Below are 16,522 nucleotides of genomic sequence, written 5' to 3'. Positions count from 1 at the left end.
ATGGAATGGAATGGAATGGAATCAACCCGAGTAGAACGGAATGGAATGGGATGGAATGGAATGGAACGGAACGGAACGGAACGCAACGCAACGGAACGGAACGGAACGGAATGGAGTGAAATGGAATGGAATGGAATCGAATGGAATCGAATGGAATGGAATGGAATGGAATGGAATGGAATGGAATGGAATGGAATGGAATGGAATGGAATCAACCCGTGTAGAATGGAATGGATTGGAATGGAATGGAATGGAACGGAATTCAATGCAATAGAATGGAATGGAATGGAATGGAATGGAATGGAATGGAATGGAATGGAATTCAATGGAATAGAATGGAAAGAATGGAATGGAATGGAAAGAAATGGAATGGAATGGAATGGAATGGAATTGAATGGAATCGAACGGAATGGAATGGAATGGAGTGTAATAGAATCGAATCAACCCGAGTAGGACGGAATGGAATGGAATTGAACGGAATGGAATGGAATGGAATCGAATGGAATGGAATGGAATGGAATGGAATCAACCCGGGTGTAGTGGAGTGGAGTGGAGTGGAGTGGAGTGGAGTGGAGTGGAGTGGAGTGGAGTGGAGTGGAATGGAATGGAATGGAATGGAATGGAATGGAATGGAATAGAATGGAATCAACCCGAGTAGAACGGAATGGAATGGAATGGAATGGAATGGAATGGAACGGAATGGGACAGAACGGAATGGAACGGAACGGAACGGAACGGAATGGAATGGAATGAACCCGAGTAGAATGGAAAGGAATGGAATGGAATGGAATGGAATGGAATGGAATGGAATGGAATGGAATGGAATGGAATGGAATGGAAACGAATCGAATGGAATCGAATGGAATGGAATGGAATGGAATGGAATGGAATGGAATGGAATGGAGTGGAATGGAATGGATTCAACCAGAGTAGAACGGAATGGAATGGAATGGAATGGAATGGAATTCAATGGAATAGAATGGAATGGAATGGAATGGAATGGAATGGAAAGGAATCGAATTGAATCGAATGGAATCGAATGGAATGGAATGGAATAGAATGGAATCAACCCGAGTAGAACGGAATGGAATGGAATGGAATGGAATGGAATGGAATGGAATGGAATGGAACAGAACGCAATGGAACGGAACGGAACGGAACGGAATGGAAAGGAATGATCAACCCGAGAAGAACGGAATGGAATGGAATGGAATGAAATGGAATGCAATGGAATGGAATGGAATGGAACAAACCCGAGTAGAACGGAACAGAACGGAACGGAACGGAACAGAACGGAATGGAACGGAATGGAGTGAAATGCAATGGAATGGAATCGAATGGAATCGAATGGAATGGAATGGAATAGAATGGAATGGAATCGAATGGAATCGAATGGAATCGAATGGAATGGAATGGAATAGAATGGAATCAACCCGAGTAGAACGGAATGGAATGGAATGGAATGGAATGGAATGGAATGGAATGGAATGGAACGGAATGGAACGGAACGCAACGGAATGGATTGGAACGGAATGATCAACCCGAGTAGAACGGAATGGAATGGAATGGAATGGAATGGAATGGAATGCAACGAACCCGAGTAGAACGGAACAGAACGGAACGGAACGGAACGGAATGGAACGGAACGGAATGGAGTGAAATGGAATGGAATGGAATCGTATGGAATGGAATGGAATGGAATGGAATGGAATGGAATGGAATGGAATGGAATGGAATCGAATCGAATCGAATCGAATGGAATGGAATGGAATGGAATGGAATGGAATGGAATGGAATGGAATGGAATGGTATGGAATGGAATGGAATCAACCCCAGTAGAACGGAATGGAATGGAATGGAATGGAATGGAATGGAATGGAATGGAATGGAACAGAACGCAACGGAACGGAACGGAACGGAATGGAATGGAAAGGAATGATCAACCCGAGAAGAACGGAATGGAATGGAATGGAATGAAATGGAATGCAATGGAATGGAATGGAATGGAACAAACCCGAATAGAACGGAACAGAATGGAACGGAACGGAACAGAACGGAACGGAACGGAATGGAGTGAAATGCAATGGAATGGAATCGAATGGAATCGAATGGAATGGAATGGAATGGAATCGAATGGAATCGAATGGAATCGAATGGAATCGAATGGAATGGAATGGAATAGAATGGAATCAACCCGAGTAGAACGGAATGGAATGGAATGGAATGGAATGGAATGGAATGGAATGGAATGGAATAGAATGCAATGGAATGGAACGGAATGGAACGGAATGCAACGGAATGGATTGGAACGGAATGATCAACCCGAGTAGAACGGAATGGAATGGAATGGAATGGAATGGAATGGAATGCAACGAACCCGAGTAGAACGGAACAGAACGGAACGGAACGGAACGGAATGGAACGGAACGGAATGGAGTGAAATGGAATGGAATGGAATCGAATGGAATGGAATGGAATGGAATGGAATGGAATGGAATGGAATGGAATCGAATGGAATCGAATGGAATCGAATGGAATGGAATGGAATAGAATGGAATCAAACCGAGTAGAACGGAATGGAATGGAATGGAATGGAATGGAATGGAATGGAATGGAACGGAACGGAACGGAACGCAACGGAATGGAATGGAATGGAATGATCAACCCGAGTAGAACGGAATGGAATGGAATGGAATGGAATGGAATGGAACGAACCCGAGTAGAACGGAACAGAACGGAACGAAACGGAACAGAACGGAACGGAACGGAACGGAATGGAGTGAAATGGAATGGAATGGAATCGAATGGAATCGAATGGACTGGAATGGAAAGAAATGGAATGGAATGGAATGGAATCGAATCGAATCGAATAGAATCGAATGGAATTGAATGGAATCGAATGGAATGGAATGTAATGGAATAGAATGGAATGGAATGGAATGGAATCAACCCGAGTAGAACGGAATGGAATGGAATGGAACGGAATGGAACAGAACGGAATGGAACGGAACGGAACGGAACGGAATGGAATGGAATGAACCCGAATAGAAAGGAATGGAATGGAATGGAATGGAATGGAATGGAATGGAATGGAATGGAATGGAATGGAATCGCATCGAATCGAAGGGAATCGAATGGAATCGAATGGAATCGAATGGAATGGAATGGTATGGAATGGAATGGAATGGAATGGAATGGAATGGAATGGAATGGAATCAACCCGAGTAGAACCGAATGGAACGGAACGGAACGGAATGGAATGGAATGGAAATCAACGGAATGGAATGGAATGGAATGGAATTCAAAGGAACGGAATGGAAAGAATGGAATGGAATCAACCCGAGTAGAATGGAATGGATCGGAATGGAATGGAATGGAATGGAATGGAATGGAATGGAACGGAATCGAATCGAATCGAATGGAATCGAATGGAATGAAATGGAATGGAATGGAATGGAATGGAATGGAATCAACCCGAGTAGAACGGAATGGAATGGAATGGAATGGAATGGAATGGAAAGGAACGGAACGTTACGGAACGGAACGGAACGGAACGCAACGCAACGGAACGGAACGGAACGGAACGGAACGGAACGGAATGGAGTGAAATGGAATGGAATGGAATCGAATGGAATCGAATGGAATGGAATGGAATGGAATGGAATGGAATGGAATCGAATCGAATCGAATCGAATCGAATCGAATGGAATCGAATGGAATGGAATGGAATGGAATGGAATGGAATGGAATGGAATGGAATGGAATGGAATCAACCCGTGTAGAATGGAATGGATTGGAATGGAATGGAGTGGAATGGAATTCAATGGAATAGAATGGAATGGAATGGAATGGAATGGAATGGAATGGAATGGAATGGAATGGAATGGAATGGAATGGAATTCAATGGAATAGAATGGAATGGAATGCAATGGAATGGAATGGAATGGAATGGAATGGAATGGAATCGAATGGAATCGAATGGAATCGAAAGGAATGCAGTGGAATAGAATGGAGTCAACCCGAGTAGAACGGAACTGAATGGAATGGAACGGAACGGAACGGAACGGAACGGAGTGAAATGGAATGGAATGGAATCGAATGGAACCGAATGGAATGAAATGGAATGGAATGAAAGGGAATGGAAAGGAATGGAATGGAATGGAATGGAATGGAATGGAATCGAATCGAATGGAATTGAATGGAATCGAATGGAATGGAATGGAATGGAATGGAATGGAATGGAATGGAATGGAATGGAATGGAATCAACCCGAGTAGAACGGAATGGAATGCAATGGAATGGAATGGAATGCAATGGAATGGCATTCAATGGAATAGAATGGAATGGAATGGAATTGAATGGAATGGAATGGAATGGAATGGAATTAACCCGAGTAGAACGGAATGCAATGGAATGGAATGGAATGGAATGGAATGGAACGGAACGGAACGGAACCGAACGGAATGGAACGCAACGGAACGGAACGGAACGGAACAGAACGGAACGGAATGGAACGGAATGGAATCAACCCGAGTAGAACGGAATGGAATGGAATGGAACGGAATGGAAAAGAACGGAATGGAATGGAACGGAACGGAACGGAATGGAATGGAATGAACCCGAATAGAAAGGAATGGAATGGAATGGAATGGAATGGAATGGAATGGAATGGAATGGAATGGAATCGCATCGAATCGAAGGGAATCGAATGGAATCGAATGGAATGGAATGGTATGGAATGGAATGGAATGGAATGGAATGGAATGGAATGGAATGGAATCAACCCGAGTAGAACCGAATGGAACGGAACGGAACGGAATGGAATGGAATGGAAATCAACGGAATGGAATGGAATGGAATGGAATTCAACGGAACGGAATGGAAAGAATGGAATGGAATCAACCCGAGTAGAATGGAATGGATCGGAATGGAATGGAATGGAATGGAATGGAATGGAACGGAATCGAATCGAATCGAATGGAATCGAATGGAATGGAATGGAATGGAATGGAATGGAATGGAATGGAATGGAATGGAATGGAATGGAATCAACCCGAGTAGAACGGAATGGAATGGAATGGAATGGAATGGAATGGAATGGAATGGAATGGAATGGAATCAACCCGTGTAGAATGGAATGGATTGGAATGGAATGGAATGGAATGGAATTCAATGGAATAGAATGGAATGGAAAGGAATGGAGTGGAATGGAATGGATTGGAATTCAATGGAATAGAATGGAATGGAATGGAATGGAATGGAATGGAATGGAATGGAATGGAATGGAATGGAATCGAATGGAATCGAATGGAATCAAATGGAATGGAGTGGAATAGAATGGAATCAACCCGATTAGAATGGAATGGAATGGAATGGAACGGAATGGAACGAACCCGAGTAGAACGGAACTGAACGGAACAGAACGGAACGGAACGGAACGGAGTGAAATGGAATGGAATGGAATCGAATGGAACCGAATGGAATGGAATGGAATGGAATGGAATGGAATGGAATGGAATGGAATCAACCCAAGTAGAATGGAATGGATTGGAATGGAATGGAATGGAATGGAATGGAATGGAATGGAATGGAATGGAATCGAATGGAATGGAGTGGAATGGAATGGAATGGAATGGAATGGAATGGAATGGAATCAACCCGAGTAGAATGGAATGGATTGGAATGGAATGGAATGGAATGGAATGGAATGGAATGGAATCGAATGGAATGGAAAGGAATGGAACGGAATGGAATGGAATCAACCAGAGTGGAGTGGAGTGGAGTGGAGTGGAGTGGAGTGGAGTGGAATGGAATGGAATGGAATGGAATGGAATGGAATGGAATAGAATGGAATCAACCCGAGTAGAACGGAATGGAATGGAATGGAATGGAATGGAATGGAACGGAATGGAACAGAACGGAATGGAAAGGAACGGAACAGAACGGAATGGAGTTTAATGAACCCGAGTAGAACGGAATGGAATGGAATGGAATGGAATGGAATGGAATGGAATCGAATCGAATCGAATCGAATGGAATCGAATGGAATGGAATGGAATGGAATGGAATGGAATGGAATCAACCCGAGAAGAACGGAATGGAATGGAATGGAGTGGAATGGAATGGAATGGAATGGAATGGAATGGAATAAACCCGTGTAGAATGGAATGGATTGGAATGGAATGGAATGGAATGGAATGGAATTCAATGGAATAGAATGGAATGGAATGGAATGGAATGGAATGGAATGGAATGGAATGGAATGGAATGGAATGGAAAGGAATGGAATTCATTGGAATAGAATGGAATGGAATGGAATGGAATGGAATGGAATGGAATGGAAAGGAATGGAGTGGAATCGAATGGAATGGAATGGAATGGAATGGAATGGAGTGGAATAGAATGGAATCAACCCGAGTAGAACGGAATGGAATGGAATGGAACGGAATGGAGCGAACCCGAGTAGAACGGAACTGAACAGAACGGAACGGAACGGAACGGAACGGTTTGAAATGGAATGGAATGGAATCGAATGGAACCGAATGGAATGGAATGGAATGGAATGGAATGGAACGGAATGGAATGGAATGGAATGGAATGGAATCAACCCGAGTAGAATGGAATGGATTGGAATGGAATGGAATGGAATGGAATCGAATGGAATAGAATGGAATGGAATGGAATGGAATGGAATGGAATGGAATGGAATGGAATGGAATGGAATGGAATGGAATCAACCCGAGTAGAACGGAATGGAACGGAACGGAACGGAATGGAACGGAACGGAACGGAATGGAATGGAATGGAATTCAACGCAATGGAATGGAATGGAATGGAATGGAATGGAATGGAATGGAATCAACCCGAGTAGAACGGAATGGAATGGAATGGAATGCAATGGAATGGAATGGAATGGAATGGAATCAACCCGAGTAGAATGGAATGGATTGGAATGGAATGGAATGGAATGGAATGGAATGGAATGGAATGGAATGGAATGGAATGGAATGGAATGGAATCAACCCGAGTGGAGTGGAGTGGAGTGGAGTGGAGTGCAGTGGAGTGGAGTGGAGTGGAATGGAATGGAATGGAATGGAATGGAATGGAATAGAATGGAATCAACCCGAGTAGAACGGAATGGAATGGAATGGAATGGAAGGGAACAGAACGGAATGGAACGGAACGGAACGGAACGGAATGGAATGGAATGAACCCGAATAGAACGGAATGGAATGGAATGGAATGGAATGGAATGGAATGGAATGGAATCAACCCCAGTAGAAAGGAATGGAATGGAATGGAATGGAATGGAATGGAATGGAATGGAATTCAATGGAATGGAACGGAATGGAATGGAATGGAATGGAATGGAATTCAATGGAATGGAATGGAATGGAATGGAATGGAAAGGGATCGAATGGAATCGAATGGAATCGAATGCAATGGAACCGAATGGAATGGAATGGAATGGAATGGAATGGAATGGAATGGAATGGAATGGAATCAACCCGAGTAGAACGGAATGGAATGGAATGGAATGGAATGGAATGGAATGGAATGGAATGGAATGGAATGGAATGGAATGGAATGGAATGGAATGGAATTCAATGGAATAGAATGGAATGGAATGGAATGGAATGGACTGGAATCGAATGGACATGAATGGAATCGAATGGAATGGAACGGAATAGAATGGAATCAACCCGTGTAGAACGGAATGGAATGGAATGGAATGGAATGGAACGGAACGGAACGGAACGGAACGGAACGCAACGCAATGGAACGGAACGGTACGGAACGGAACGGAATGGAGCGAAATGGAATGGAATGGAATCGAATGGAATCGAATGGAATGGAATGGAATGGAATGGAACGGAACGGAATGGAATGGAATGGAATGGAATGGAATGGAATCGAATCGAATGGAATCGAATGGAATGGAATGGAATGGAATGGAATGGAATGGAATGGAATGGAATGGAATGGAATGGAATGGAATGGAATGGGATGCAATGGAATGGAATCAACCCGTGTAGAATGGAATGGAATGGAATGGAATGGAATGGAATGGAATGGAATGGAATTCAAAGGAATAGAATGGAGTGGAATGGAATGGAATGGAATGGAATGGAATGGAATGGAATCGAATGGAATTGAATGCAATCGAATGGAATGGAATGGAATAGATTGGAGTCAACCCGAGTACATCGGAATGGAATGGAATGGAATGGAATGGAAAGGAATTTAAAGGAACGGAACGGAACGGAACGGAACGGAACGGAACGCAACGCAATGCAACGGAACGGAACGGAACGGAACGGAATGGAATGGAATGGAATCAACCCGAGTAGAACGGAGTGGAATGGAATGGAATGAAATGGAATCGAATCGAATGGAATGGAATGGAATGGAATGGAATGGAATGGAATGGAATGGAATGGAATGGAATGGAATGGAATCAACCCGAGTAGAACGGAATGGAATGCAATGGAATGGAATGGAATGCAATGGAATGGAATGCAAAGGAATAAAATGGAATGGAATGGAATTGAATGGAATGGAATGGAATGGAATCGAATGGAATTGAATGGAATCGAGTGGAATGGAATGGAATAGAATGGAATCAACCCGAGTAGAACGGAATGGAATGGAATGGAATGGAATGGAATGGAATGGAATGGAATGGAATGGAATGGAACGGAACCGAACGGAATGGAACGCAAGGGAACGGAACGGAACGGAACGGAACGGAACGGAATAGAAAGGAATCAACCCGAGTAGAACGGAATGGAATGGAATGGAGCGGAATGGAACAGAACGGAATGGAACGGAACGGAACGGAACGGAATGGAATGGAATGAACCCGAGTAGAACGGAATGGAATGGAATGGAATGGAATGGAATGGAATGGAATGGAATGGAATGGAATGGAATCGAATCGAATCGAATGGAATCGAATGGAATCTAATGGAATGGAATGGAATGGAATGGAATGGAAAGGAATGGAATGGAATGGAATGGAATCAACCCGAGTAGAACGGAACGGAACGGAACGGAACAGAATGGAACGGAACGGAACGGAATGGAATGGAATGGAATGGAAGGGAATCAACCCGAGTAGAATGGAATGGATCGGAATGGAATGGAATGGAATGGAACGGAATCGAATCGAATCGAATGGAATCGAATGGAATGGAATGGAATGAAATGGAGTGGAATGGAATGGAATGGAATGGAATGGAATGGAATGGAATGGAATGGAATCAACGCGAGTAGAATGGAATGGAATGGAATGGAATGGAATGGAATGGAATGGAATGGAATGGAATGGAATGGAATGGAATCAACCCGTGTAGAATGGAATGGATTGGAATGGAACGGAATGGAATGGAATTCAATGGAATAGAATGGAATGGAAAGGAATGGAATGGAATGGAATGGAATGGAATGGAATGGAATTCAATGGAATAGAATGGAATGGAATGGAATGGAATGGAATGGAATGGAATGGAATCGAATCGAATGGAATCGAATGGAATCAAATGGAATGGAGTGGAATAGCATGGAATAAACCCGATAAGAATGGAATGGAATGGAATGGAACGGAATGGAACGAACCCGAGTAGAACGGAACTGAACGGAACGGAACGGAATGGAACGGAGTGAAATGGAATGGAATGGTATCGAATGGAACCGAATGGAATGGAATGGAATAGAATGGAATGGAATGGAATGGAATGGAATGGAATCAACCCGAGTAGAATGGAATGGATTGGAATGCAATGGAATGGAATGGAATGGAATGGAATGGAATGGAATGGAATGGAATGGAATGGAATGGAAGGGAATCAACCCGAGTAGAATGGAATGGATTGGAATGGAATGGAATGGAATGGAATGGAATGGAATGGAATTGAATGGAATGGAATGGAATGGAATCGAATGGAATGGAATGGAATCGAATGGAATGGAATGGAATGGAATGGAATGGAATGGAATCAACCAGAGTGGAGTGAAGTGGAGTGGAGTGGAGTGGAGTGAAGTGGAGTGGAGTGGAGTGGAATGGAATGGAATGGAATAGAATGGAATCAACCAGAGTAGAACGGAATGGAATGAAATGGAATGGAATGGAACGGTATGGAACAGAACGGAATGGAACGGAACGGAACGGAACGGAATGGAGTTTAATGAACCTGAGTAGAACGGAATGGAATGGAATAGAATGGAATGGAATGGAATGGAATGGAATGGAATGGAATGGAATAGAATCGAATGGAATGGAATGGAATGGAATGGAATGGAATGGAATGGAATGGAATGGAATGGAATGGAATGGAATCAACCCGAGAAGAACGGACTGGAATGGAATGGAGTGGAATGGAATGGAATGGAATGGAATGGAATGGAATGGAATGGAATAAACCCGTGTAGAATGGAATGGATTGGAATGGAATGGAATGGAATGGAATGGAATTCGATGGAATAGAATGGAATGGAATGGAATGGAATGGAATGGAATGGAATGGAATGGAATTCATTGGAATAGAATGGAATGGAATGGAATGGAATCAACCCGAGTAGAATGGAATGGAATGGAATGGAATGGAATGGAATGGAATGAACCCGAGTAGAACGGAATGGAATGGAATGGAATGGAATGGAATGGAATGGAATGGAATGGAATCGAATCGAATCGAATGGAATCGAATCGAATCGAATGGAATGGAATGGAATGGAATGGAATGGAATGGAATGGAAAGGAATGGAATGGAATGGAATGGAATCAACCCGAGTAGAACGGAACGGAACGGAACGGAACAGAATGGAACGGAACGGAACGGAATGGAATGGAATGGAATGGAATGGAATCAACCCGAGTAGAATGGAATGGATCGGAATGGAATGGAATGGAATGGAACGGAATCAAATCGAATCGAATGGAATCGAATGGAATGGAATGGAATGAAATGGAATGGAATGGAATGGAATGGAATGGAATGGAATGGAATGGAATCAACCCGAGTAGAATGGAATGGAATGGAATGGAAAGGAATGGAATGGAATGGAATGGAATGGAATGGAATGGAATGGAATCAACCCGTGTAGAATGGAATGGATTGGAATGGAACGGAATGGAATGGAATTCAATGGAATAGAATGGAATGGAAAGGAATGGAATGGAATGGAATGGAATGGAATGGAATTCAATGGAATAGAATGGAATGGAATGGAATGGAATGGAATGGAATGGAATGGAATCGAATCGAATGGAATCGAATGGAATCAAATGGAATGGAGTGGAATAGAATGGAATAAACCCGATAAGAATGGAATGGAATGGAATGGAACGGAATGGAACGAACCCGAGTAGAACGGAACTGAACGGAACGGAACGGAACGGAACGGAGTGAAATGGAATGGAATGGAATCGAATGGAACCGAATGGAATGGAATGGAATAGAATGGAATGGAATGGAATGGAATGGAATGGAATCAACCCGAGTAGAATGGAATGGATTGGAATGCAATGGAATGGAATGGAATGGAATGGAATGGAATGGAATGGAATGGAATGGAATGGAATGGAATGGAATGGAATGGAATGGAAGGGAATCAACCCGAGTAGAATGGAATGGATTGGAATGGAATGGAATGGAATGGAATGGAATGGAATGGAATGGAATGGAATGGAATCGAATGGAATGGAATGGAATGGAATGGAATGGAATGGAATGGAATGGAATGGAATGGAATGGAATCAACCAGAGTGGAGTGAAGTGGAGTGGAGTGGAGTGGAGTGGAGTGGAGTGGAGTGGAATGGAATGGAATGGAATAGAATGGAATCAACCCGAGTAGAACGGAATGGAATGGAATGGAATGGAATGGAACGGAATGGAACAGAACGGAATGGAACGGAACGGAACGGAACGGAATGGAGTTTAATGAACCCAAGTAGAACGGAATGGAATGGAATAGAATGGAATGGAATGGAATGGAATGGAATGGAATGGAATGGAATCGAATGGAATGGAATGGAATGGAATGGAATGGAATGGAATGGAATGGAATGGAATGGAATGGAATGGAATGGAATGGAATGGAATGGAATCAACCCGAGAAGAACGGAGTGGAATGGAATGGAGTGGAATGGAATGGAATGGAATGGAATGGAATGGAATGGAATGGAATGGAATAAACCCGTGTAGAATGGAATGGATTGGAATGGAATGGAATGGAATGGAATGGAATGGAATGGAATTCGATGGAATAGAATCGAATGGAATGGAATGGAATGGAATGGAATGGAATGGAATGGAATGGAATTCATTGGAATAGAATGGAATGGAATGGAATGGAATGGAATGGAATGGAATGGAATAGAATGGAATGGAGTGGAATCGAATGGAATCGAATGGAATCGAATGGAATGGAGTGGAATAGAATGGAATCAAACCGAGTAGAACGGAATGGAATGGAATGGAACGGAATGGAATGAACCCGAGTAGAACGGAACTGAACAGAACGGAACGGAACGGAACGGAGTGAAATGGAATGGAATGGAATCGAGTGGAACCGAATGGAATGTAATGGAATGGAATGGAATGGAATGGAATGGAATGGAATGGAATGGAATGGAATGGAATGGAATCAACCCGAGTAGAATGGAATGGATTGGAATGGAATGGAATGGAATGGAATCGAATGGAATAGAATGGAATAGAATGGAATAGAATGGAATGGAATGGAATGGAATGGAATGGAATGGAATGGAATGGAATGGAATGGAATGGAATGGAATCAACCCGAGTGGAGTGGAGTGGAGTGGAGTGGAGTGCAGTGGAGTGGAGTGGAGTGGAATGGAATGGAATGGAATGGAATGGAATAGAATAGAATGGAATCAACCCGAGTAGAACGGAATGGAATGGAATGGAATGGAATGGAACGGAATGGAACAGAACGGAATGGAACGGAACGGAACGGAACGGAATGGAATGGAATGAACCCGAGTAGAACGGAATTGAATGGAATGGAATGGAATGGAAGGGAATGGAATCAACCCCAGTAGAAAAGAATGGAATGGAATGGAATGGAATGGAATGGAATGGAATGGAATGGAATGGAATCGAATGGAATTGAATGGAATCGATTGGAATGGAATGGAATAGAATGGAATCAACCCGAGTAGAACGGAATGGAATGGAATGGAATGGAATGGAATGGAATGGAATGGAATGGAATGGAATGGAATGGAATGGAACAGAGCAGAACCGAACGGAATGGAACGCAACGGAACGGAACGGAACGGAACGGAACGGAACGGAATGGAAAGGAATCAACCCGAGTAGAACGGAATGGAATGGAATGGAGCGGAATGAACAGAACGGAATGGAACGGAACGGAACGAAACGGAACGGAATGGAATGGAATGAACCCAAGTAGAACGGAATGGAATGGAATGGAATGGAATGGAATGGAATGGAATGGAATGGAATCGAATTGAATCAAATGGAATCGAATGGAATCGAATGGAATGGAATGGAATGGAATGGAATGGAATGGAATGGAATGGAATGGAATGGAATGGAATGGAATCAACCCGAGTAGAACGGAACGGAACGGAACGGAACGGAATGGAACGGAACGGAACGGAATTGAATGGAATGGAATTCAACGGAATGGAATGGAATGGAATGGAAAGGAATCAACCCGAGTAGAATGGAATGGATCGGAATGGAATGGAATGGAATGGAACGGAATCGAATCGAATAGAATGGAATCGAATGGAATGGAATGGAATGGAATGGAATGGAATGGAATGGAATGGAATGGAATGGAATGGAATGGAATGGAATGCAATGGAATGGAATCAACCCGAGTAGAACGGAATGGAATGGAATGGAATGGAATGGAATGGAATGGAATGGAATGGAATGGAATGGAATGGAATGGAATCAACCCGTGTAGAATCGAATGGATTGGAATGGAATGGAATGGAATGGAATTCAATGGAATAGAATGGAATGGAAAGGAATGGAATGGAATGGAATGGAATGGAATTCAATGGAATAGAATGGAATGGAATGGAATGGAATGGAATTCAATGGAATGGAATGGAATGGAATCGAATGGAATCGAATGGAATCTAATGGAATGGAGTGGAATAGAATGGAATCAACCCGATTAGAATGGAATGGAATGGAATAGAACGGAATGGAACGAACCCGAGTAGAACGGAACTGAACGGAACGGAACGGAACGGAACGGAACGGAGTGAAATGGAATGGAATGGAATCGAATGGAACCGAATGGAATGGAATGGAATAGAATGGAATGGAATGGAATGGAATGGAATGGAATCAACCCGAGTAGAATGGAATGGATTGGAATGGAATGGAATGGAATGGAATGGAATGGAATGGAATGGAATGGAATGGAATGGAATCGAATGGAATGGAATGGAATGGAATGGAATGGAATGGAATGGAATGGAATCAACCCGAGTAGAATGGAATGGATTGGAATGGAATGGAATGGAATGGAATGGAATGGAATGGAATGGAATGGAATGGAATGGAATGGAATGGAATGGAATGGAATGGAATCAACCAGAGTGGAGTGGAGTGGAGTGGAGTGGAGTGGAATGGAATGGAATGGAATGGAATGGAATGGAATGGAATAGAATGGAATCAACCCGAGTAGAACGGAATGGAATGGAATGGAATGGAATGGAACGGAATGGAACAGAACGGAATGGAACGGAACGGAACGGAACGGAATGGAGTTTAATGAACCCGAGTAGAACGGAATGGAATGGAATGGAATGGAATGGAATGGAATGGAATGGAATGGAATGGAATGGAATCGAATGGAATGGAATGGAATGGAATGGAATGGAATGGAATGGAATGGAATGGAATGGAATGGAATGGAATGGAATGGAATGGAATGGAATGGAATCAACCCGAGAAGAACGGAATGGAATGGAATGGAGTGGAATGGAATGGAATGGAATGGAATGGAATAAACCCGTGTAGAATGGAATGGATTGGAATGGAATGGAATGGAATGGAATGGAATTCAATGGAATAGAATGGAATGGAATGGAATGGAATGGAATGGAATGGAATGGAATGGAATGGAATGGAATGGAATGGAATTCATTGGAATAGAATGGAATGGAATGGAATGGAATGGAATGGAATGGAATGGAATGGAATGGAATGGAATGGAGTGGAATCGAATGGAATCGAATGGAATCGAATGGAATGGAGTGGAATAGAATGGAATCAACCCGAGTAGAACGCAATGGAATAGAATGGAACGGAATGGAACGAACACGAGTAGAACGGAACTGAACAGAACGGAACGCAACGGAACGGAACGGAGTGAAATGGAATGGAATGGAATCGAATGGAACCGAATGGAATGGAATGGAATGGAATGGAATGGAATGGAATGGAATGGAATGGAATCGAGTGGAATCGAATGGAATCGAATGGAATCGAATCGAATCGAATGGAATGGAATGGAATGGAATGGAATGGAATGGAATGGAATGGAATGGAATGGAATGGAATGGAATCGAATGAAATGGAAAGGAATCAACCCGAGAAGAACGGAATGGAATGGAATGGAATGGAATGGAATGGAATGAAATGGAATTCAATGGAATAGAATGGAATGGAATGGAATGGAATGGAATGGAATGGAATGGAATGGAATCGAATGGACTTGAATGGAATCGAATGGAATGGAATGGAATAGAATAGAATCAACCCGAGTGGAACGGAATTTAATGGAATGGAATGGAATGGAATGGAACGGAATGGAACGGAACGGAATGGAACGGAACGGAACGGAACGGAACGGAACGGAATGGAACGGAACGGATTGGAGTGAATGGAATGGAATGGAATCGAATGGAATCGAATGGAATGGAATGGAATGGAATGGAATGGAATGGAATGGAATGGAATGGAATGGAATGGAACAAACCCGAGTAGAATGGAATGGATTGGAATGGAATGGAATGGATTGGAATGGAATGGAATGGAATGGAATGGAATGGAATGGAATGGAATGGAATGGAATAGAATGGAATGGAATTCAAGGGAATAGAATGGAATGGAAAGGAAGGGAATTGAATCGAATCGAATGGAATGGAATGGAATGGATTGGAATGGAATGGAATGGAATGGAATGGAATCGAGTCGAATCAAATGGAATTGAATGGAATCGAATGGAACGGAATGGAGTGGAATGGAATGGAATGGAATGGAATGGAATGGAATGGAACAGAATGGAATTGAATCAACCCGAGTAGAACGGAATGGAATGGAATAGAATGGAATTCAATCAACCCGGGTAGAACGGAACGGAACGGAAAAGAACGGAACGAATCGAATGGAATGGAATAGAATGGAACTGAATAAACCAGAGTAGAACGGAATGCAATGGAATGGAAAGGAATGGAATGGATTGCAATGGAATGGAATAGTGTGGAATTGAATGGAATGGAACG

The sequence above is a fragment of the Gorilla gorilla genome, chromosome 18, assembly GCF_029281585.2.
Source record: "Gorilla gorilla gorilla isolate KB3781 chromosome 18, NHGRI_mGorGor1-v2.1_pri, whole genome shotgun sequence".
In the NCBI taxonomy this organism is placed as follows: Eukaryota; Metazoa; Chordata; class Mammalia; order Primates; family Hominidae; genus Gorilla; species Gorilla gorilla.
The sequence above is the reverse complement of the archived record's forward strand: the minus strand, read 5'-3'. Positions refer to the sequence as shown.